Source organism: Ictidomys tridecemlineatus, chromosome 4 (assembly GCF_052094955.1).
Source record: "Ictidomys tridecemlineatus isolate mIctTri1 chromosome 4, mIctTri1.hap1, whole genome shotgun sequence".
Lineage (NCBI taxonomy): Eukaryota > Metazoa > Chordata > Mammalia > Rodentia > Sciuridae > Ictidomys > Ictidomys tridecemlineatus.
In genome coordinates, this window is record NC_135480.1 from 99,812,065 (window position 1) to 99,835,300 (window position 23,236).

Here is a 23,236-nt window from a genome sequence, read left to right on the forward strand (position 1 = left end):
GAACCATAGACTAGCATTCATTCATTTACTCACTGTCCATTCATTCATTTCACAGTTATTAAGCTCTGGTTATGTGAACCGAGCACTGTACCATTCATTCTTAATCACTGTGCTCCTAAGTGTACTTTTAAAACAGGTCTATGGAGATATCATTTACATATCACACAATTAACCTACTTAAAATGTATAATTCGATGATTTTTAATGTAATGTATTCACAGAGTTATGTAACCATAACAGCAAATAAATCTGAGAGCATTTTCCTCATCCCTAAAACCCCATATCCCTTAGTTAGGACTCCCCTATCCCTTCATTGCCCCTCTCTGGGTCTAAGCAATCACTGTACTTTCCATCTCTGTAGTTTCCTTTTCTGGACTTTCATATGAATGGGATCAGATAGCGTGTGGCCTTTTGTGACTGGCTTCTTTCACTTAGCTTAATGTTGTCAAGGTTCATCCATACTGTAGCATGGATCAGTACTTCACTGCTTTTTAAGGCCAAATAATATCACATTATATGGAGAGACCAGGCTTTCTTTATCCATTTGTCAATGGATGGCCTTGGTATGTTCTTAAAAGGCAAATAAAGGGGTTAAGAGCTCACCCCAGGAATTGCACATAACTCAGACTACAGGCTGCTGGGCACTTCCTATAGCAACCTGCATTCCCAGTGGCCCTGGCCCCTGAGGACTTATGGCTGGAACTGCAGCCCACAGGCTGGGTGCCCTATCTTTTTTTGGGGGGGGGATTGGGGATTGAACCCAGAGGTGCTTAAACACTGAGCTACATCCCCAGAATATTTTTACTATTTGTTTTAGTTTTGAGATGGTGTTGCTAAGTTGCTTAGAGCCTCACTAAGTTGCTGAGGCTGGCTCTCAATTGTAATCCTCCTGCCTCAGCCTCCCTAGTCACTGTGTAGACCATGCCTGGCACTTGGGTACCCTACCCTAATGAGGTTCCAGGGCCATAAACTGCTCCATAGGTGATGTTAACAGGCTCATATTTTTTCAAAGTACACCTTTCCACTGAAGCTCAGCAACTTCATCTTCAAAAAGTTCACACACATACACACACACCCTGTACCACCTCTTCATATCTTATTCCATGGCCAACATTGCTTCCTCCTTCTGTTCTTTGTCCCAAGACAGAGATGCTCTCTTCTCTCCTTACACGTGTTATGTCCTCTTCTCACCTAGTGAGGAACTGATAAGTTCATCTCCCTGGGGTTCTAGGGCCCAGTAACAGAGTAGAATGCCCTACCTGGAGTTCTTAACAGTAAAATGTCAGGCTGTCTTAGACAAGCAAGATGGTAACTGGAAAATCTATGACGTTGGGAGAAAACTCAGATCCTCTAATCCCAACTGCTTTTACAGATGAGGAGTCTAAAGTTCAGGTATAAAGAAGAATTTTCCCAAGGACACACACTGGTTAATGACAGAATCAGTTATGAGTGCTAAGCAAATCATTCAAAAACTTAGTGACTAAAGGCAACAACCATTTCTTTAGCTCACAGTTTGTGGATTGGAAATTTAAACTGGGCTCATCTGGGATCCCTCATGTAATCTGTGGCCACATGCAGGTCAACAAGATGGCACTACTTCTGGGGATTGACTGACTGTCAATTGGACCATGGGGACCACTGGGCCACATGCCTCTCACCATCTCATCCAGCAGGGTTCTGCGAGAGTGAACAGAAGTAGTTAGGTCCTTTGAGGACCAGTCTGGGAACTAGCACATCATCGCTTCTGTGGCATTCAATTGGCCCAAGCAAATCAAAGGAGAGTCCAGATTCAAAGAGGATGGAAATAGACCCCACCTCTTGATGAGGATAGCTGTAAAGTCACATTGCAAAATTCTGGGACACAGGGAGATGAGCAGGATTGTGGCCACTTTTTGAAGTTGTGAGGCAGGACTGGAACTCAAGTCTCCTGGCTTTATGCAAAAGGCATGACACGGCTTTCTGATCCCTTCTACATCTCCTTTACCTACTTCCATTCCAGGCTCAACAAGCTGATAAAATCAAGAAATGAAGCAGAGTAGACCGTGATCAAGGTCTTCTTGGTGTAGCTAGGAGGGAAACAATAGAAGCACAGCATCCCTAGGGCTACCCCAGTGTCTCCCCAACACACCCCGACTATCAACTCCCACTTCCTCCAAGACAGAGGTCTGGGCAAGTTCCCCTGTCTCCCCCGCAACAAAGGCTCAGATCCCAGATCTCACTGCAATTCCCTGGCATGACCATGAGCTCTGTACAGATCCACCATCCGAGATGGGAAGACAGCAGCCAATTTTCCAACACTGAATAAGATAGCCCCTGGAGTCACTTTTGAAACACCACCAATGTGTTATGCCAACTTCTTTTCTGGGGGAGAACAAAAGCTATTTTTCTCTCTTTTCTTCCCTTGATGGAAAAAAGCAAGACCCCCTTTTGAATTCAACTTTCTCCACTCTGGCATAAAAAAAAAATTTTTTTAAAAACAAATCTGTCAAAATTCCCACCCTGCCTTCCTAGTTACATTTTTTAATTCTGTTGGCTCCATGTGGGGGAGTTTTCTATTAATAGGTATACCAGGAGGCTTAGCGACTCTGGCAGCAGAGCACCTAGGAGAAAGCAGAGAGGGCTGACGTCGGAACAGTGAGCAAGAATCAAACCAGGCTTAATTAGGAAAACATGACTTCCCTATTAACGTCCCTGTCCGTGAGATGCTGCTGCTAGGGGAAAAAAAATGCCAAGAAGCTTATTTGTTTTGCAATTACGGATGAAATAAAAAATTACTTGGTCTAATTAGACCTCTTTTACTAAAAGAAGCGTGTAAAATAACCTCAGTTTCATTAGCAACTCAAAATGCACTACTCGGTGTGCTACATATGTTTAAGTGAAATGTGGAGGGTCAATTTGCTATGTAAATTTCCACAAATTTGGCTAAACTAAAACGATTAACCTAATGTGTATGCAAATTAACTTAATTGATAATGACTTTTCTCTAGGAACTTTAAAAGGGGGGAAAATATATATTCCAATTCTAACAATCCTCCAAAGTGTTCCGTCACCCAATAACAAAATGATATCTTGACAAATTAAAGAGAATATAATGAAATCAGATTAATTAATGCCAAGACCAATTAGCACATGCAAAGAAACAAATCTCACTAATAGACAAATCTAGCCATAATTTGAATGAGATTTTTGAAAGCTTTCCCTGTTTGTCTGTCTGTGTGTGTGTGTGTGTGTGTGTGTGTGTGTAATTCCAGCTTTGAAATGTTCCCTTTTATTTAGGATCTAGAATGTTAGAGCTGGAAAGGACCCTATAGCCTGAACCGCCTACTTAGCCTATTAAGAAGCAGAGCCTCGGGAGGTTTGTGTATCTGGGTGTGGCTTTAGGTTCCAGACCAGCATCTACCCGGTACAGTTGGGAGGATTCTTAAGTACGTAGATAAAAAGTGCTTGGAAAGGTACCTGGCACATAGTAAGTGATCAGTAAATATCATTACCTCCTGCCAAGTGGTCCTTCACTCCTGCTTGAACACTTCAGTGTGTGGATGGCTGCAACAATAGTATGGCCATAAATGTTTGGCAACCAGTCAGGAGGGGGAATGAAGCTCAGCTTTGTAGGTTTTGCACATTACCGCAATGCAAAAAATCCCACTGTGGCTGATTTCAGGCTGCTGACATGATGTAAAACAGCTCACAAAATTCCTGAAAATTTAACAATTGGTTTTTGCAAGCTGGTACTAGACAGCTCCAGAGCCCTACTGAAATGCAATATGGTCTTCGTCTATTTAAACGAGTATCCGTTATACCTCTCATATGTATAGAAACCAGATATGAGTTAAATATGATGTATTGGTGGCCATCCTCCCATGTAACAATTTTTTGGGCTCCCACACATAACCCCCATCCACTACTCTCCCCCCCAAACCCCCCAGGTGGATCAGTCTGTGTGTACTTTGGAAACATAAACTCACATTATCATTAATCTAAGCCAAGCATCATTGAGAAAGTAAATCTGCTGAAAAGAAACATTTATTCATTTTTAAACTTCGATGATGTGTACATTAATCACTGCTGGGGATTACCCACTTCATGGACTCTTGGGTGACTCACCTTGTCCTGGTTCCTTCTGTTCCCCTTGACTTTGACTCTGCCTCTGTTCTGATGGTCACGGCCTATCTTGGGATTGCATGAACTTCGGCTCTCAGAAAGTTGGTTATTTACCGACTGAAAATGGAGAATGAAAAGAAGAAAAATAAAACACCTTTCCCAGTGGGGACCATAAAAGGCTCGTGAAGTCATAAAGACAATCACTGGGAGCCTGTATGGAATACCCTCCGTGAGTCATCTGTCTTCTGCTGGCAATAAAGGCACAGAGCAAATTAAACAGGAGGGAGGCCACTCCTTACTCTGTAACTAGATGGAGGTGCAAGATGCTTTCTTTCACACTTCAAGTTGGGAAGATCCATTCTGGTTGTAGGTGGCCCTGCCTACTGGTCTGGGCAGACCTGGACTCTTCTTTTGGTTGCTGTCCACATGACTCTAGGTCAGTGGCAAGGCCGCAGCAGAAACATGGACTGTCACCTCTAGGCCCTTGCAGTCTATTTAGAGTGGTAGACGGTACAGAAAGAATCAGAGACAATCATAAGTGTTTCAGGCTGGCAGAGATGATTTTCTTTCCCACCTCATTTTCTGCCTCTTTCTCTTGTGAGCTCTCTGCTCCAGCCAAATTGAATAGGCCCAAATTGAATAGGTTCATCCTCTACTTGCCAGCCTCCACACCGTTGCATGTGCAGTTCCTTCTGTCCCTTCCCATCGACTTGCAGAGACATAGTGCAAACATCACGCCCTTCTGGGTATGGTTTTAGGCTCTAGAATAGCATCAACTCCATAGAGGTAGGAGGATTCATGAGTTAATAGTTGTAAAATGCTTGGAATGGTGTCTGGCACATAGTAACTGATCAATAAATATAATTTTTATCCTGTCAATTAGTCCTTCACTCCTGCTTGAACACTTTAGTGTGTGGATGGCTACAACAATGGTGTAGCCATAAATGTTTAGCAAGTCTTTAGGTAAATTAACTATCCCCTGTCTCCCTGAAAATCCTACTTGACACTTAGCATGTTGATCAGTAGTAGAAAATCCCTTTCTTTTCTCTGAATTGCAACTTTGAGGAAAAGAAAGATGAACTTACTTTGGCACCCCAGTCCTCACCCCATCCTTAATTCCAGTTGCTAGCATAATGCACTTACCAAGTATGTGCTCAATAAATGTTATTTGGAAGAATAAATTACAAATAATAATAACAATAACAATACAAGATGAAGCTTTGATGAATTTAGAAGAAAGGGTAAGAATGGGATGTGTTCCTCAGACAGGTCTCAGTCACTGGGAAGGTACCTGGAATCCCAGGTCTGATCCTTACATTTGGCATAGGCAAGCCCCATTGATTCCCGAGGGGAGATGAGAAGGGATCAGGGAGATAAGTCCCTTGTTTCAGGACATCACCTAAGACATGCAGCTCTCCAGAGGGCAGAGTTTAGCATGTAAATTAACACTGGTCCACAAGCCCAGGGCTGAAAATAAATCTGCTGGGAACAAGATCAATTGCCACTTAAATATAAAAGTTGAGGTAGCACCCATTTTGCAGGACACTATTGAGTGGGCCAGTGCAAGGGATCATGGGAAAGATGGAGACAGTGCAAGTTGGAGCTGAGAACGTGACCTGTGGCCCCTTTGGGGGAGTAAAGAGTGGATAAAAGAGCCACATCAGATGCAAGGTGCCCACAGGAGAATTTTCACCATGGGGAAAGTGGCTCTTTCAAACCTCCTATTTCCAAATTGCCCTAAGCTTCCTATAGGACCAGGAAGCCATCAAAGAAAAGCCTTTCAGTTATGCAACAGATATTTACTGAGTGTCTACCACATGCCCGTCACTGCTTCACACACTAGAGGCACAGTGGTAAACACAAGAGGCCCAGTACCCACAGAGCTTACACAGTCCATGGATGGAGGGAGCGAGGTGAGTACCCAAATAACTCATGACAACTGCATAGAAAGATACCTTTGTCATGAGACCCTACAGCGGGTTCTGACCTGCTCTGAGAAGCCAGAGAAGGCTGCACTGAGAAGGCTGCATTTATACTGAGACCAACAGGATGAGTGGCAGTTTGCCCAGTCAGAATAGAAAGAATGTTCCAGGGAGAGAGAGATGCCAATGAAAAGATCTGGAAGCAGCAAGAAAATCCAAAAGGAACCCAGTGTGGCCACAAAAAAGGTAGGAGGAGAGACTGAGGATTACTCAAAGCTGGGGGCAATCATATCCCTTGTAGACCATGTGGAGGATTTGGACTTCTCTCTGGGCTTTGGTTTAACAGAGTGGCTGTGTGTGGTTGTGGAGGTTGCACACTGTAAGAGCACCTGGTCAAGGGGAAGAGAAAGGACTGAAGTCCCACACACTCTGCTCTCGCCACAGGATTGCATCCCCTAAGAGAGGGTATCCTGTTCACATGTCCCAAAGACATCTTCTCCTGTCCAAGCCCATGAAATGTGTCCACCCAGAGAAAGTACTACTTCAAATTCACACAAAGGTTATCTCTTGGCAACTGGTGAGTGTGCTCTACTAAAATCCTGAGTTTCTTCCAGCTTTAGCCTCTGTAAGATGGAGGAAGAAGTGTGTCATTGCATGATGGTGGGAAGGCTGAGGAAATGGACCCAATCCCAGAACAGCCCTCCTTCAGTGCAGTGTTGTATCTGGACCACCAACAGCCACCATTTCTCAGTCCTCCCCTTACCCCTCCTGAGCTAATGTGAGCGTGGCATTGGGGCAGGCTGGCTCTGGAAGCCACATTTAGGGCCGCTCTGGGCAGACAGCTTCTGTAGGCCTCAGTGGCTCTGAGCATCATGCTGTCATTTATTTCAGAGGGCTGCCCAGGGAGGTAGAGCCCCAGGGAGGAGGCATTGCTTGCACAAAGTGTCTGTCATTGCCTAAGGCCAGCAGCTCACCTGGACTCGGTTCCCAGCTGGCTGGATTCCATGTACTGGGAGAGAACGAGCCCACTCTGTCAGATCCCATCCATCAGGGCGTCATGGGGACCACCGTAGGCACAAGTGGCCCAGGGCTCTGCCTCCAGCCCAGGTGCTCAGGGATGAAAGGTGATTTCTTCTCTTCCCCAGCTCCATGGTCTTGCCGGGCCACAACCCAGTGCAGGCCTCCACCGTCGTCTATATCACACTCCTAGCAACACTTCCCCGACCTCAGACCTCCAACCCGCACTGGTAGGCGAAGCATGTAGGAGCTGCCACCCTGATTTGGTGGCTGCACCACAGTAATATTACCAGTTTCTGTCTATTGACTCTGCCAAGTGTGGGACACTACCAGGTGTACCAAGCTGGAGGTCCATGAATAAGCAAACACGGCCTCACCCCTTGTGGCGTGACTGAAAATATCTGTGACATTTGGCAACTATGTGACATATTAAGCCTCCTTTGTCTCATCTGTAAAAAAAAAAAAAAAAAAAAAAAAAGAAGAAGAATTTTATGGCAAGGGATTGTGGACAGGAATAAATGAGATAAACATGGAAATAACTCCATCGGGTGCCTGGTCCAAAGTAAATCCTCCATAAATGTTGACTGTTAATGCTAACTCCTGGTTATCGGGCATCCCGGGCCCCAGGCCCTGTGCTGTAAGACTTACAAACATTACGCCATTCAGTCCAGATGAGGCAAATGGCACAGGGAGGAGGAGAGAGAGCCTGGGCTGTGTGTCTGCAAACCGTTAAATTGTACTGCCCCCTAGGGCTGGTACCCCAGGGCCACCGCCTATTTTCTGGGGTACTATTTTTGCATTCAAATTCACTCAGCAGCCCTGGAGATAAGGGGCTACTCCATGCTGAGTCAAAAGAGGCCAGTGGGCCTCAGGCTTCTCAATAAGTGTCGAGGGCAAGAGCTTTTAGTTACCTGGGATGTTCATTGTGTCCACATCTGAGCCAAGGGAGAAGCAGAGGAGGTCTGGAAGCAGGAAAATTTGGGATAGAATCAAGTCTTGGACCCTTACCTGTTTGTCATGTAAACCTTGAGCAAGATATGGAAATGTCTCCAATATTCATTTGCTCCATCTGTACAACGGGCTAACAAGATATTGCCTTCTCAGAGCAGCTCTGAGGGGGAGTTTGGATATTGGGCTTCTCTACTATTAAGAGATATTCAATCATAAAGAACTGTCATGAGGGCCACTTGTTTAGAAGAAATAAATTAAGTTGTAGGAGGACCACTGTTTCATTGAACCCATGAGTACTATATCCCTACTGAAACAAAGGCACATATTCAGATTCAAAGGGAAGACCAGGAAAAGAAATGCAAAGCCTACAGGGATCTCTGGGGCTCACAGGACCAGGATCAGGGTGGAGACAGAATTTTTGTGAGGGGTGTTTGCACCAAGATTTTGAGAAGCAAAAGGAAGCTGGTGGACAAGGTGGTTGGGGAGAGCACTACAGGCAGAATGCAGGCTGAGCAAAAACCAGGGGCAGGCAGAGTGCAGAGCAGCTGGAACACCATGTCTACACAGGAGGACACAGGGGGAGAGGCTGTTAGGACCCCACATGACAGCTGGAGGAACTGAGCCATGGAACAGCCACAGAAGACATGCAGCTAGGGGCTGGCTCCAGAGTCCAAGCTCCAGACAATCCAGGGCCCAATCTCAGATGGTGGCTATGGAAAGAGCACCCACGGGGGTCCCTACAGAGACTGGGGCACTTTATGGGATGGGAAGGTGAAGAGATGGAGAGTCTGCACGGTAGGCATGATAAGCTCCTATTTTACAGACTAGGAAGCTGAGGTCCAAACAGATGGAAGTCTTTTCTCCAAGTTTCAGCTTGTGAGCGGCACAGCCAGGAATAAAACCTACATTGTTCAGCCTCCAAAGCCCACGTTCTGCTCGATCCAGTGAGCGAGCCTATCTATAAGAACGAGTCATCGCAAGTCAGACTACATGTCCCTGAGCTCCTCCCGGGGCATGCTGGCAACACCCCTGGCTTGGTGGGCACACCAGCCAGCAGGAGCGGCTAGGGCAGGGGTTAAGGGAGCAGAAACTAGCATTGCACTGATGGCCTGTCAGTGCCCCGGCACCCTGCAGTTTCCCCTATCCTGGGCCACCATGGCTGGGTGTTCAGATGGTCCTTCTCTTCACCCTTGGGCTGAATGGTGGCCTTCCCACAAACCTGCTCTGTCTCTGCTAAGAAGGCTGCAAAATGTGCAGCCCTATAGCACCTCTGTGGCCCTTATCACAGGGTGGGCTGCACTCCTCCCCCTCTTACTTAGTAGGGCAAGGGGGTATACATAAGGGAAGAACTTGGCTTTGGAGGCCGGCCAACATAGGTTTTATTCCTGGCCATGACACTCATAACCTAGGCTGTCTGGAGAAAATCCTTTCATCTCTTTGGACCTCAGTTTCCTAGTCTGTAAAATAGGAACTAATAACATCTAACATGCATAATAGGGAATGTCAAGGGTCAAAACCAGTTTGGTAAGTGCCTATCCCAAGTCCCTCTGTATTGACAGGCCTCCTTCCTGAGCCCTCATCTCAGACTGGTGTTTAGAGAACCCTCTCAGTGGCATTTACCCTTTGCCCACCAGGGCTCCAGCCCAGATAAAGGCAGGTAGCCACAGGCCTCACCCCTAAAGGCACAGACAAATGGAAAGGGCTCCTAGCAGCCTCAGAAGACCATAGATTCATCTCCAGCTTCCAGAGAAATCCTTTGATGTGGATGCGACCCTGGCCCGCAGCCTCATTGCTTATGAAGAAGGTACTGAAAGATTTATGGTGGAGATCCGTGTGGGACATAGCAAGAGGAAGGCAAGCAGGATTGCAAGAAAGTGCATGTGCCCCGGGACAGAGCAGCCGAAGGAGAAGAAAAGTGATTACAGACCTGTGCATGTTAACAGTGGCATGAGCAGGACCCCATCACCCCAGCCAGCCAGCCTCTCGGGATAACCAAGAAAGGGGTTAAGCAATGCAGGGGTACACACTATGTGCAAGCGATCCTTACCTCTAACAGCTCATTGACCTTCATGGCAATTCTGTGTAGGTAGATGAGGAAACTGAGGCCAGAAAGGTTAGATAATTGGTATGGAGCCATACAGCATCGCAGTCATCAAAAAAAAAAAAAAAAAAAAAGCCAGCATTTGCATTGGGTCTCTTTATTTTATTTTTGTAGTTGGAAATGGACAGAATTCCTTTATTTCATTTATTTTTATGTGGTGTTAAGGATTGAACCTAGTGCCTCACAAATACTAGGCAAGCACTCTGCCACTGAGCTACAAACCCAGCCCTGCATGGGGTCTCAAAAGATGGACTGGATTTCTACAAACAGTAGGCTAACCTAGAAGGAGTCCCAGGCCTTTTGGGCAAAGCCAAAGCATAAGCAGAAGGTATCAGATGAGCAAAGAGAGGGAGGCTGATCACAAACCAGGTGTCACTCAGGAAGGGGCCTCCCAGGTCAAGGTGGGGAATTTGCACGCATTAGTAATTCTTGAGCTTAATACAAGTGATAGTGAAGTAGGACCTTCAAGGTCAAGGTCCTTGACTCTAGCATGTACTATGGACTCCTCAGGCAGTCTATGAAGCTCAGAGAAGACAAGACTGGATTATCACAAAATGTGGTGACCAAATGTTCTCTTCCAACCTCCCCAAAGGGCAGGAAGGTGGGTGGTAGTTCAAGTTCTCCCAGACTGTTTTCCCAAGATTCAGTCTCCTGCCCAGCCAGTGTCACTCTCCCCACGGCCTCCTCTTCCACCATTACCCACAGAGCCTTTGCTTCAAATGGAGTTCTTACTGCCACCCGCATCTCCAAGCCCTGCATCCACCTTCTCTCCTCTCACTAAGCTGCCTTCTCTTTCTTCACTTACAAAATTCCACTAATCCCAACTCCATCCCAAGATTGTTTCAGGATGCAATGAGACTTCTCATTCTCATGATCCATAAATATTTTGTGAGCGCTCTGAGCACCCACTATACCCAGCCACTGGGTGAGGACCAGGGGCCCTCTGCCCAAGTGAGCTCTTAGGCCAGTGGGAAAGGCTGAAGAGTCCATGGGCCCCCTGAGCATACTGACAACTTCCATCCTGTAATGGGGGGATCAGGAAAGGTTTCCTGGAGGAGGTGACAGCTATGGTGAAACCTGAATAAGCAGAACTTGGGAAAGGGCCAGAGTGTTCGAAGCTGAAGGGACAGAATTTGCAAAGGCTCTTGGCAGTGAAGAGCATATGACACCAAGAAGAACTCTGTGGTTCCTGTGGATGAAGTATACTCCTGGGGGACCGGGGGCCAGGGGCAGCCAGCAATGAGCCAAGGGGGAAATCAGGGTCTCCATCCCAAAGGCTTCTTAAGGCCAAGGTCCTTGACTCTGGCATGCACCATGGCAGCCTGGCGAAGCTGTTGGACTTCTTCCCAGAATAATATCTTTGAATACATAAAATAAAATACATAGAATTACATAGGAAATAAATTTTATTGAAGTGCAGTTATGAAAATATTTTTTAAAAACTAATTTGAGATATAGTAATATATGAGCTTTTTATTAACACATTAAATAATAAGTACTAGTGGCAGGTCTAATTACACAATTTTGAAGTAGTGCTGAGAGAAAACAGTATTTCAAGATAAGTGTAATAACTGTAATATGATGTAAAAATACCTGTGATTTCTATTGGTGACAAAATCACAGTTACTACCAAAATTGCCCTAGATTAGATGCTAGGGATGGTAACTGCATTCATAATTAAAGGAAATGCTAAACCTCAGTTGGAATTTAGGGAAAAAAATTTTTTTCTCTCATCTATGCTTATGTTCCTTTGCTTTAAAGACTTGTTGAGGAATGTGTAGTGTACTTGGTCCAGAACTCCTACTAAATCCTTTTCATGACCATAACCCCCTCCCAGCCCCCATCTCTTACAGCTGGCCCATTAGACAACACCTTTTCAGCTACATTAGCCTCCTTGATATTCCCTGACTATCGTAAGCATGCAGCTACCTCAGGACCTTGATACACACTGATTCCTCTGCTTTGATTATTGTTCTCAGAAAAATGTGTGTGTATCCCTTTCTCTCTTCTTTTAGTACTTGGTTCAAATATCAACTCTTCCAAGGGACCTTCCCTGGCCACCCTTTTAAATAGCAACACCCACTCTCCCCCAGTACTCATAACCCCCATCCTCTGCTTTATTTTTCTCAACAACACTCCCACACCCTGGCATTTGTGGGATTTTGTGTGCTGTTTCTTCAGCCCACTGGAATGGAAGCTCCATATTAGCACAGACTTTGTGTCTACTTTTGCTCACTACAGTGTCCCATCCCTTGGAACAGTGCCTGTCCCACAGTTCACATTGTTAGTCCCCACTCCCTTCTATTTACCCTCCATCTCTGAAGTCCACACCCATTACTCAGCCCTCTCTGAACATCCAGGTCCAGGGAGACAAAGCCATTGAGGGTGGAAACCATGTCTTGCATTTCTGAATCCCCCCACTATGCCTGGGAAGGGGACAGGCATTTGTTAAGAGGTCAAAAACTCACAGAACAGCAGGCCCAGGAGGCTGTGTGAGGATGGAGCCCACCTACAGTGGGATAAGTGGAGATATCCACCCCACAAGCCCCAGAACCTGTGAGTGTAAGCATACTTGGGAAAGGTGTCTTTACAGATGCCATAAAAATAGAGCATGGCCCTAGCACATTCAGGACTTCTAACTTCCAGAACTGTGAAAGTTCAACATCCCTGTTGTTGTCATGACAAGCCACCCAATTTGTGATCACGATGACCCATCTCTACGCTTTCCACTAGGACACATGGGCCTAAAAGTAGATTTTCTATTTTCTCCTAAAATAAACTGGAAATTCAAATTATATGAACTCTCCTGATTTCTAAATGGCAGTGTCTGGGTTCTTGGTTGCAAGCCCAGGAACCAACTCTGGCTCGTAATAAAGACTTTATTAGTATTTATTAGGAAGGACTTTGATGAACTAAAAAAAAAAAAAAAAAAACAGAACTTGAAAAACAGGCAGGATCCAGAGGACTCAGGGTCTGTAGTCCCCAGACCACACTGACCGCTGAGGACACTGGTCACTTGTGGCTACATCTCTGGAAGCCACAAAATGCCAACACCAAGGTCACCCAGAAGACACGAGGCCAAGTAGGCTTTAAGCCTGGCAGTCAGGCCGGAGCCTGAGCTCCTTGTCAACAGGATGAGCACATCTGGAGATGCTCCGCACATCTGCACAGGTGTGAGTGCTGGGCATTCCAGATGGGTGCAGAGGCTTTCCAGCTTGCAGTCTGAGACCCACTGGGAGAATGCATTTGAGATCAGACGGCCAGACCCAACCACAAGGACCCTCAGCTTACCACGCACAGTGTGGCCGCAGCCTCCTCCCCCTTCTCTTCACCCCCCTTCCTTGCTCTTCTTTTCTTTCTTCTCTCTTCTAGTCTCTCCTATCCCATCCATCCATCATATCCAACTTCTTCCCTTTTATTTTTATTCTGAAACAAGCCATGTTAATTTAAAATAAAAGGAAATAATTGCCCATACATTTAAAGACTTAGACGATACACAATTTAAGAACTCACTTAGAGATATAATTTCCCCAAAAACAAATTTTAAGCATTGGGTAACTTGAGTTCCCTTGTAAGCTGATTTCAAGACCCACTAAGGGGTTGTAAATCACAATGTTAACACCATGGCACTGGAGCTACTGATTTCATTAAAGACAGACAAACAAGGGCTGGGGATGGAGTTCTACAGTAGAGTGCTTGCCTCTACCACTTGGTTTGGTCTCTAGCACTTCAGCCACCGGAAAGGAAATCAATGGTACTAGGACAAACAAAACTGTTTTTGTGTTGGACTCTGTTCATGGACTGCCAGTTTATGGCCTCTTCATTAAAAACTTGATACATTATATGGTAGATCAGTTGATTGATTCAACTGCAGTAAGAGAGGAGTCAGGGAGAATCTCTTTGGCTTAGATCATAATGAGAACATAATCTCTGAACATCTAGTGCAGTGCCTGGCACACAACAGGTGCTCAGTAAACATTTAAGTGTATCTGGAAACTGACAGTTTTCCTCAGTTCCCTGGTTCTGTTGCAGGTCTCACTGGAAACGGGTGTGGCAGTGGAGAGGGCACTACATCCACAGGTGGCTGGGTCCCATAGCTCCTCACACTCCGCCCTGCCTGCCTCCCCCACACAGGCTCCATTTATCACCTTCCTCATAAACACCCAGACAGGCAGTGCTTTGTTTCCACATCAACCAGCATGGCCCTCCCCACCCCTCCCTGTCTCATCTCTCATTTGGCAGTGCTATTTGTTAAACTGCAAAAACACACAAAATTTGGCTCTATGGTTATAGGGTGCAAGGAAGGAAGAGACAGAAGAGGGAGAGAGAAAAAGAGGCACTTTTTCAACTTTGCCTCTAATGTCTTCGTTAATTGAACTCATCAGCTAAAATCATTTGTGGAAATAAAAAAAGAGAGAGAGAGAGAGAAGGAACTGATCATATGCAGGAGAAATAACTCAGATGTGAAAATCCTTCAGACTAGGAGATTGCACTATTTATTCACCCAAGTGTCCTGCTGTGTCTCTGAAATGCAGTGATTTAATGAGGTGCTGCAAAGGTATTTGTTATTAAGAAATTCTGTCTCTGCTTATTCTCCTCTGTGTGATTAGGACGGAGCCCGGCGGAAGCTCCTAACCGGCACGCTATTAAAGATTTAGGAGGCTGCTGCTCTCCCCATTGCCCCCCTCTCACAAGCGCCTTTTGAAATGGTTCCAAAATTAAATATTGTACAAGCCGATCAGCCTTGTTTAACGCAGATGCTGAGTGAGATTTAAAAAGAAATTAGAAAAGCATTTGTGTTAACAGATGTTCTTCCCTCTCTCTCTTGGAGCTGAGATGATTGGGGCTGGGTCCCTCCCAAGCCACGCAAGAACCAAGAGGCATGAGCCCCAAATTGGTCAGGGAGAGGGGCCGAGTAGGCTGGAGGAGTCTGGAAGGGGCACCTGGATCCTCGGTCTCTGTGTTAGTGAGGCCCCCGGGGACTTTGCAGGAGTGGCATTGCAAGCTGCCTGCCTGGCAGGCTTCCCCCGAGAGCCCCAGGATCTTGCTGGATGGAGTCTCTCCCAAGGTAAGGGCTTTCAACAGTGTTCTCCAGGAATCTGCAGCCATGCTAACACCATTACCCAGAGCTTCTGGGGAATCAGCCATAGAGCAGATCTCTCTGTCCCCAAACTCACTCAGCTATTGACCCTGGCAATCAAGTCCTTCTGAGACCTCTAATCCAGGCCCTTCATCCACACTAAACCAGCTCTGATCCAGCTCCCCAGTAAGTTGGAACGCCCACTTCCTTTCTCTTCTACCATTTCCTTCCTTTAATTCTAGTTCCGATGTCTATTTGGGCTAACCCTCGGACAAGTTCTGACTGATGTCTTAAATCTTTCTTGAATAGACTTTTTGCTCTGTTGAGTCTAAATAAATGGGGGCCATCCTTCCTATGGATAAAACCAACCAAGTGTCCAGCAAGCTGAGGCTTCTGACAGCGCCTTACACCTGCTCCGCGGATTGCTCCCCACGACCTTGAGGCACACATCTCGGTGGTGGCAGCTAGGGAACAGAAGAACTAGAGCCAGGGCCCCTCGAACTCAGTTAACTGCCCAAAATTTCTGGTTTGCTTCAAATATGGAGTAATATTGTGTGTGACAATCCTTGCCGATTTTTTCTTGTTTGTTATTGGGGAGGCACAAGACACAGAGGTGACTTGTTCATGATCCCCCAGAGCAGCAAGGACACAATCAGATGCAAGCCCCCTCCCATCGGTCAGCCTACCGTACCCCCCACCCACAGGTGTTTATGGAGCACCTGCTGCTCGCTGGCTCTGTGAGAGGCGCTGAGGATTCAGAGGAACAAACTGGGCCCCCCATGAGCCTCCCATGTCTGAAGAGAAGCAAGCTCTGGGTGTGTTATTGCAGGTACTTAATAGTGACAAAAGGGTTTTCAAAAAGGAGAGACTGCTGGGAGTGTAGAAGAGAAAAATACAGTCTGCCTCCACTGACCCTGAGGTAAAGCGACAAAAGAAATGTCTTTCACCACGCCCAGACACAAACTGCAGATCAGGGTCTCGGCCTGCTGCTGGCTGTCCCTACTTCCCTGGGGCATCCTCACCACATCCAGCCAGCTCCTAGTGGAGTGATCCTCGGGTCCCTCCCACATCCCCCCCACAATTAGTTGTTGAACATTGCGCTTCTTGTCCCCTCCCTATCCCCAAACATGGAGAGCCTCCACCCCACCATCCCCACCATCCCCACCATCCCCACCATAATGGGCCATTTCTTTTCTGCATTCCCAGCCCCGCACATCAGCCCCAGGAGCAAGAAGAAAAGCAAGCAAAAATGAGAACCTGGCAACTTCCTAATGAACACCCTTGGGAACAGCCGGACCTGCCCCGCACACAAATGAAAAGAGGCACCCAGAGTCACAGAGCCTTCCTCCTCATTGCCAGCTCTGTGAGGCTTCCACATTGTCTGAGCAGGTGGCAGAGGGCGGGGTGGCATGCTGAGACAAAGGTGGCTTTGCACTGAGCTGGGAGGTGCAGAGCTCTGAATGACAGTGATGCAATGAGAAGTTGCAGGGCCTAGACAAAGCTTCCCCTTTCTCTGAGTCTTGTCTGTTCATCTGAAAGTAGGGAGTTAGTCCTCCTCCACCTGACATCCAGTGACTCAGTGGTCCTACCTGGCCGCCCCCCACTCCCACCCTCCCCTTCCGCTGTGGAGTTGGGCCAACAAGTCCAGGCAGGCATCCTCCTCTTCATCTATGTCAAGGCTCACTCGTGTCTTCCTCAACTTTAGTGCCCCAGGGGACATCAGATTCACTCAGGGAAATGTACCTAAAGGCAGGGAGCTGAACACTACCCACAGAGATTCTGGCTCAAGTGATCTTAGTAAAGACCCCAGCATTAACTTTGCCTATCTCAGCCATCACCAAGAGCACTTGACAAGGAGGGGGACTAGAGGTCCTTCCTGGAGCCACAACAGACCCTTCTAGGCTTTGCTTCTTGGGGTCCTTCTACAGAGCCCTCTGAAATAACAGTAATAGAGCCCAGGGCGGGGAGGTGTTAAGTAGCAGCGTGACTCTCAAGGCCCTGTCTTGTGCTTTCTTCTAATCTAGATTACTTTTTCCCTTCAATCTCTCTCTTCAAAGACTTCTCCCATGGGGTCTTCCACAATCCCCCACCCCAGCCAAATCCATCAATCTTTCCGCGATGATTGCCACTTACACGTCTCTGTCACCCTCAGTGCCTTCTGCCTTGCCTTTTAGCTAGCTGATGATGTATCTGCTTTCCTCTCTAGATCGTAAATTCTCTAAGAGGGGAACTGTGTCTTATTCATCTTTTTATCTTCCTTACACCAAAGCCTTGCATAGTGCTTTGAACATAATAGGAGTTCAGAGTCTTTAGTTGGGGAAACAATAGTCACACACATGAAACGAATAGAGGACCTTATGATTTATCATTTGAGAGGGGCAAAATGGCCTTAGCCTAGGGGTCAGGAAGGTAGCAACCTGGTTCTGTACATTCTGAGAAAACCCATAACATCTCTGGGCCTCAGCTTTTTCATCTATAAAAACAGGAGACTGGATACAACCATCTCGAAGCTGCTTCTCCAGCTCTCATATTTTGTTTCTCTCATCCCAAGCCTCCAATTGCCTCTAGGCATTCAAAGAAGCAGCCCTGACCACGTATTACTTGAAGAATTGACTTGAGCAAAAATCACTGCTTCATGCGTTTTCGGCTTGGGATTGGGAAAGTAGCAGGACACTGGGAGTGGAGATTTCTCTTCTCTCAAAAAAAATTAAATAAACACACACACACACACACACACACACACACACACGTTGGCACACATGTATCCATCACGTTTGTCTTTATTAAACCTCTATCCTCATGTGCTACAAAATCAGGGAGTCACCAAGGTTACATCATCAATGTCTTTGAAGTAGACCAAAATATATCATGATAGTGGGATTTTATTTTAAAAGTCTCACAATGCAAACTCTTCCAGAGCTGAAGTTCCCTGCCTTTGTCTGAAGAAAAACATACACATGAAAACCTAATTGTGTACTAGTAAAGACTGGCTGCTTCAGCCATTGTCTGGGCTGGGAACTCCTAAAGCGCAGTCTTGGAGTTATGGGCTGGCGACCAGGCTAGAGATGAATGAGTTACGGTAAAGACTGCTGGTTGCATCCCAATAGTTCCTTTCTCCTGTTTCTTGGTAAAAGAACAGAATCTTGATCTTTAACTACATAAAAGATGACATTTTCCAGCCTCCCATTCAACTAATGTGATCATAGACTAAGCTCTAGCCAGTAAGCCATAAGTAGTATACACACCTCCCAAAAGTGTTCTTAAACAGAAGGACCTCCTCCTTCCAGCTGCTGGATGCAATGGGCAGAGCTCCAGGTACCATCTCGGACCACAAGGGGAACTTGGGAAAGACGCCTCCCATGGCAAAAATGACATCACAATGAATCTTGGTCCCTAACACTATGAAGTTGCCATACTTCATTTATTTTTATGTCAGAGTGGTCTTTCATATTGATTTTGACTTATTTCCCATCTGATTTTCTTGTTTCTGATATATTTTTTCATCAGAGAGTAGTCTTGTTTTGTTAAATCATGATTTTGGGGGGTGTATGTTACTCAAACCAAGTCCTAATTGATACTGCAGATGAAATGGACAGGACACTGGACTGGGAGAATCCTGGGTCTGCCATTAGAGAGTTGGCTGTGACCTGGGGCCAGGTTCTAAATTTTTCTGGCCTGAGTTTCATTATCTATAAAATGAGTCCAGGTGGAAAAGGGAATAAATTACAGTCTCAAAGGCCCCTTCAATCTCTAAACTGTATACTTCTGTCAAATCCTCAAGATACTCCTATGATTTGGAGTTGACCAGTTGGAGACCCTGATCTGGAGACTATCATGAGGATATTTCCATGCACACAGATGCCATGAATATGTTTAGGGCAAGACACAACCAGGGGTACCCAAAAAATCCAAGAAAACAGACTTCAGCATTAGATCAGATCAGCTTCAGATCCCAGTGCCATGATCTACTAACTCTGGGACCTTGGACAGGTCATCAGTCCTCGTTCTTAAAATGGGACAAATAATACCAAATATCACAGGGATGTTTGGGTAAATTCATAGGTATGTAAACGTCACGCTCTCCCAGGACATCAAAGTGGCAGAGTTCATCTATGTAGATTGTGCCAAAGCAAACTGGATGCCTGGAGAAAATGCCAGCTACACTGGGCAAATGTCCTCAGTTCTCATGGGTCCCCAGGATGGGGACTGCCATCCACATTGAGTCCACACTACGTTAATGGAGAAAGATAGCCCAGGTTTCATTTCTCTTCATAATGGAAAAGAAGGGGGAAAATCACAAAGAGAGAAAGAGAGATAAAATTGAGGAGCTGAGATTTGGGTTTGTGAGCACTTGGGCAAGAAAACAAATATCTTTATTGGCTCTGGACAGTCTGCCAATCAGCCACAAAATTACCAGCTTCTCTCTCCTCCCAGAAGGGCCTCTGCCGCTGCACACAAAAGCTGCTGAAGGAACTTCGGGACCTGGAGAATAAAAGCCCCTCTCTGCCGAGCACAGGCTGATTTGCAATGCATTGCTTTAGCATAATTTCCCAACTCTGCAGCCACACAAAAGCATTTCTGTCCCTATCTGTGAGTTTAATAATTTCTATTTCCTACATCTTGCATTCATAATGTATCCTCCCAACATGGGCTTGGGCTGGGCCCTGGCTTCAGGCCCCGGGCATGTCAGCCGCCCTCTCCAGAGCCCCAGGCTGGAACACCATTTATAAGACAATTTAACCTCTTCCAAGATGCAGTAGCAGAAAGCAGGCTGTCTGACCTCCTGGAAATGTAACTTGTGCCTACCTTGCCCTTCACAACAGTATTTTTTTCATTTTGTTAATATATTTATTTCATATAGCACCTACTGCATGGAGACATTGTTCTGGGCATTATGAAATTCTGTTATCACTAATTGCACAGCATTGATAAAGTGATATAGATGTTGATATATAGAGAGATATTGCATAGATATTATATACATATATATCATATGTATATATATTTGTATATACATATATAGTCATGCATTGCTTAATAACAGGGATGTTTTCTGAGAAGTTCATCCTTAGATGATTTCATCATTGTGTACATGATAGAGTGTACTTAGACAAACTAAGATAGCTCTAAAGTCACTAGGCAATATAATCTTATACAGGACTGTGGTCAAGACATCTAACCTTGCTGAAACTCTATTTTTCCCTCCACAGAACTTACATACAATTAATAGTTAACTAAAATGTCACTATGTGGTGCATACCTGTATCTATAGAGTATGAGAGTTGAGATTCAGTATGAGAAATGCACTTGACCATGACTCTGTGAGTACTGTCACCAAGTCTATTTAGGTTCATTCTTGTTATATCTAGGATTTGATGATACCTGAACATAATAAAAACTCAATTATAGTTGATGAATATTGAGTGAAAATATAATGAATGCCAAAACCAATAAGTGTAATAGAAAAAAAATGGTTTGGTTTTGCTTGGTGGAAAGCAGGAGAGGAGCAGGTCACAGGAGCCCTTAAAAGCAAAAGTAGCTGTGGAGCTGGCCCTGGAAGTATATCGAGATAAGTTGCACAGAAAGAGGCAGCTGGTGAAAGAAGGAACTCTTTGCCAGAGCAAAGAACCCCCAGCAGAAGCGAGAATAGTATGGAGGTGTAAAGGCCCTGGGGCTGCTGAAGCTGGGTTTAAGGAAGGAGAGCAAGCTACAGAAGTACGTCAGCCCCAGTGATGCCAGCCTCACTCCTGCCAGGCTGGGAACGGGAGAGGAGTCAGACAAACCCCTGTTTCAGTTCCAGTTCCATCTCTTATCAGCAGCAGGACTGTGGTCAAGACATCTAACCTTGCTAAAACTCTATTTTTCCCTCCACAGAACACAGTCATTACCAGTACTTTGGCTTCCAGATTTGTTATGAGGATGATCAGAGATGGTGAAGCATGGGGCACAGAGCCAGGCCTAGCAGGTTGGTAGGTTTCGGGTGGAAGTCAGAACATGTTTTTACAGGGAGCCTGACAATTCTGATTCAGGGATGTATTAGTCAAGTTTCTCCAGAAAAACAGAATCAATAGGATATTTGGGAAATAGAGAGAAAGAGGTTTATCAAGAGGGATTAGCTTCTACGATTATGGAGGCTGAGAAGTCCCATGATCTACCATTTATGAGATGCAAGACCAGGGATGCAGTGGTGTAGTTCCAGTCCAAGCCCAAAGGCCTGAAACCAGTGGTTCCCGGTGGTAAATGTCCTAGTTTTAGTGCCAAGATCCAAGAACCAGGATTGCCAATGTTCAAGGCAGAAAAACATGGATGTCCCAGTTGACACTAAATATGCAATTCCTCTTTCTTTTTGTTCTAATTCAACCCTCAAGAGATTGGATGATTGCACTAGAAGGGAGATGTTACTTCCTAAGTCCACCAATTCAAATGCTTATATGTTCCCAGAAACAACCTCTTAGACTTAACCAAATATCATGCCTTAACCTAGTGAAGTTCATAAAAGTAAACATCACAAGGTGGCTCTGAGGCTGGCTAGCAAACTGCATGCTAATCGTGGACACTCGTCTCCCCTTTCCTTCAGCAAACACCAGCAAGATATATTACCCTACCCCCAGCCCTATATGAAGATCCAATTCTGCCAAAGAAAGGTAACAGGTGCAAAGGATCTGAGCAAACCAAGAGCTGGATGATACTATTTAGGAAAAATTATTAGGGGCAGGGGACATGCCCTAACCCCTGGGAATTCATGCAACTCAGGCACTCACCTCAGCAGGCAGGCATGCTTCCTTTCTCAGTTGGCTTTCTTGTACACACTTTCCTTCTGATGGAGAAGAGGGATTTGGAGTTGACCAGTTGGAGACCCTGATCTGGAGACTACCATGAGGATATTTTCATATCCTTTCTCTTGTCCTAGATGGCTTTCTCTGATTCCAGTGAGCTTTTTTTCATCTTTCTTTGCATCTCCCATGGTGTCTAGCCCAGAGTAAAATGTGAAGCATTAGATCTGAAGTGGAGCTTAATTCTACCTTTATGTACAGAAGACTAAGACTCAAAAAAGGTTATATAACCTGCCAAGGGAACACACCAAATTAGGAGTGTATTTACTAGGAAGCTTCTAGACTTTTAAGACTCCCCTGCAGTCTCCCTGGGTTAGTCTCATGGGTTAGAATTACAAGTAGAATAGACCTAGTGGGCTTGGTTATATTGCTGTAAGATTTGCCCTCTAGGTCTGAAGGAAGCCAACTTTCCCTGAAGTGCTGGGGTGCAGGAGAACTGGACAAAGGAAAGGTCTACCAGCAAAGCAGGAGCTGAGGACTGACTGGGATGCAGGCAGCCAACAACCGATGTGCTGCCTGGGTGCCATGCTGGTTCCCAGATTCCTGGAGACAATAAACAAACAGCTTTTGTAGGCATGCAAGGGTCTGTCAGCACTCACTACAGCCTGTTTCTGCTTTGCTCCTTCTCTACCAAGAACCCAGGCACAGAGCTAAACAGCTGGAAATGAAGGCTGTCTGCCCTTGTCTGATTGAGCTAGCACCTTTTCATCACAGAACAGGCACCACAGCCTACTCCACTGTGTACCCCAACCCTTAGCACCACCCCCCAACACATAGAAGATACTCAAAACAAGTTGCTAAGTAAATGAATAAAATCCATAAGCCTAGGGTGATTATTCCTCTCTTACAAGATCATAATTGGAATCCAGTGTAATAATGTAGAGAAAAGCATTTTGTCAGATGCGTGAGGAGTTGTTAATATCTTCAAGATTCCCCTCTCTTCTCTTTCGTCTGCACCTCAAAAAAAAAATCCGATTCTGTATAGAAAGCTCCCCCCAGGACTTTCCTAACCTCACTCAGGAAACTTAGGTGCTTCAGAGTAGAGTAGAGAATATTAGAAGACAAGTCCAAGGTCAAAGCCTAGCTTAGTTGGGTTCAGGCTGCTATAAAAATACCACAGACTGGGTTTAAGGCATAAACAACAAAATGAATGTCTCACAGTTCTGTAGACGGGAATTCCAAGGTCAAGGCACTATCAGGGTTGGTTTCTGGTGAGGCTTCTCTTCTTGGC

General features: G+C 45.6%; 1 long non-coding RNA gene across 1 annotated transcript in view; it reads right to left on the reverse strand.

The window, feature by feature from the left end:
- LOC120889707 (uncharacterized) overlaps positions 1-23,236 on the reverse strand; it is a 49,829-nt gene that overhangs the window by 17,563 nt on the left and 9,030 nt on the right. The window contains exon 2 of the long non-coding RNA XR_005733764.2: positions 4,105-4,218. This is a non-coding gene — a long non-coding RNA (uncharacterized LOC120889707). The remainder of the gene's footprint in view (positions 1-4,104; positions 4,219-23,236) is intronic.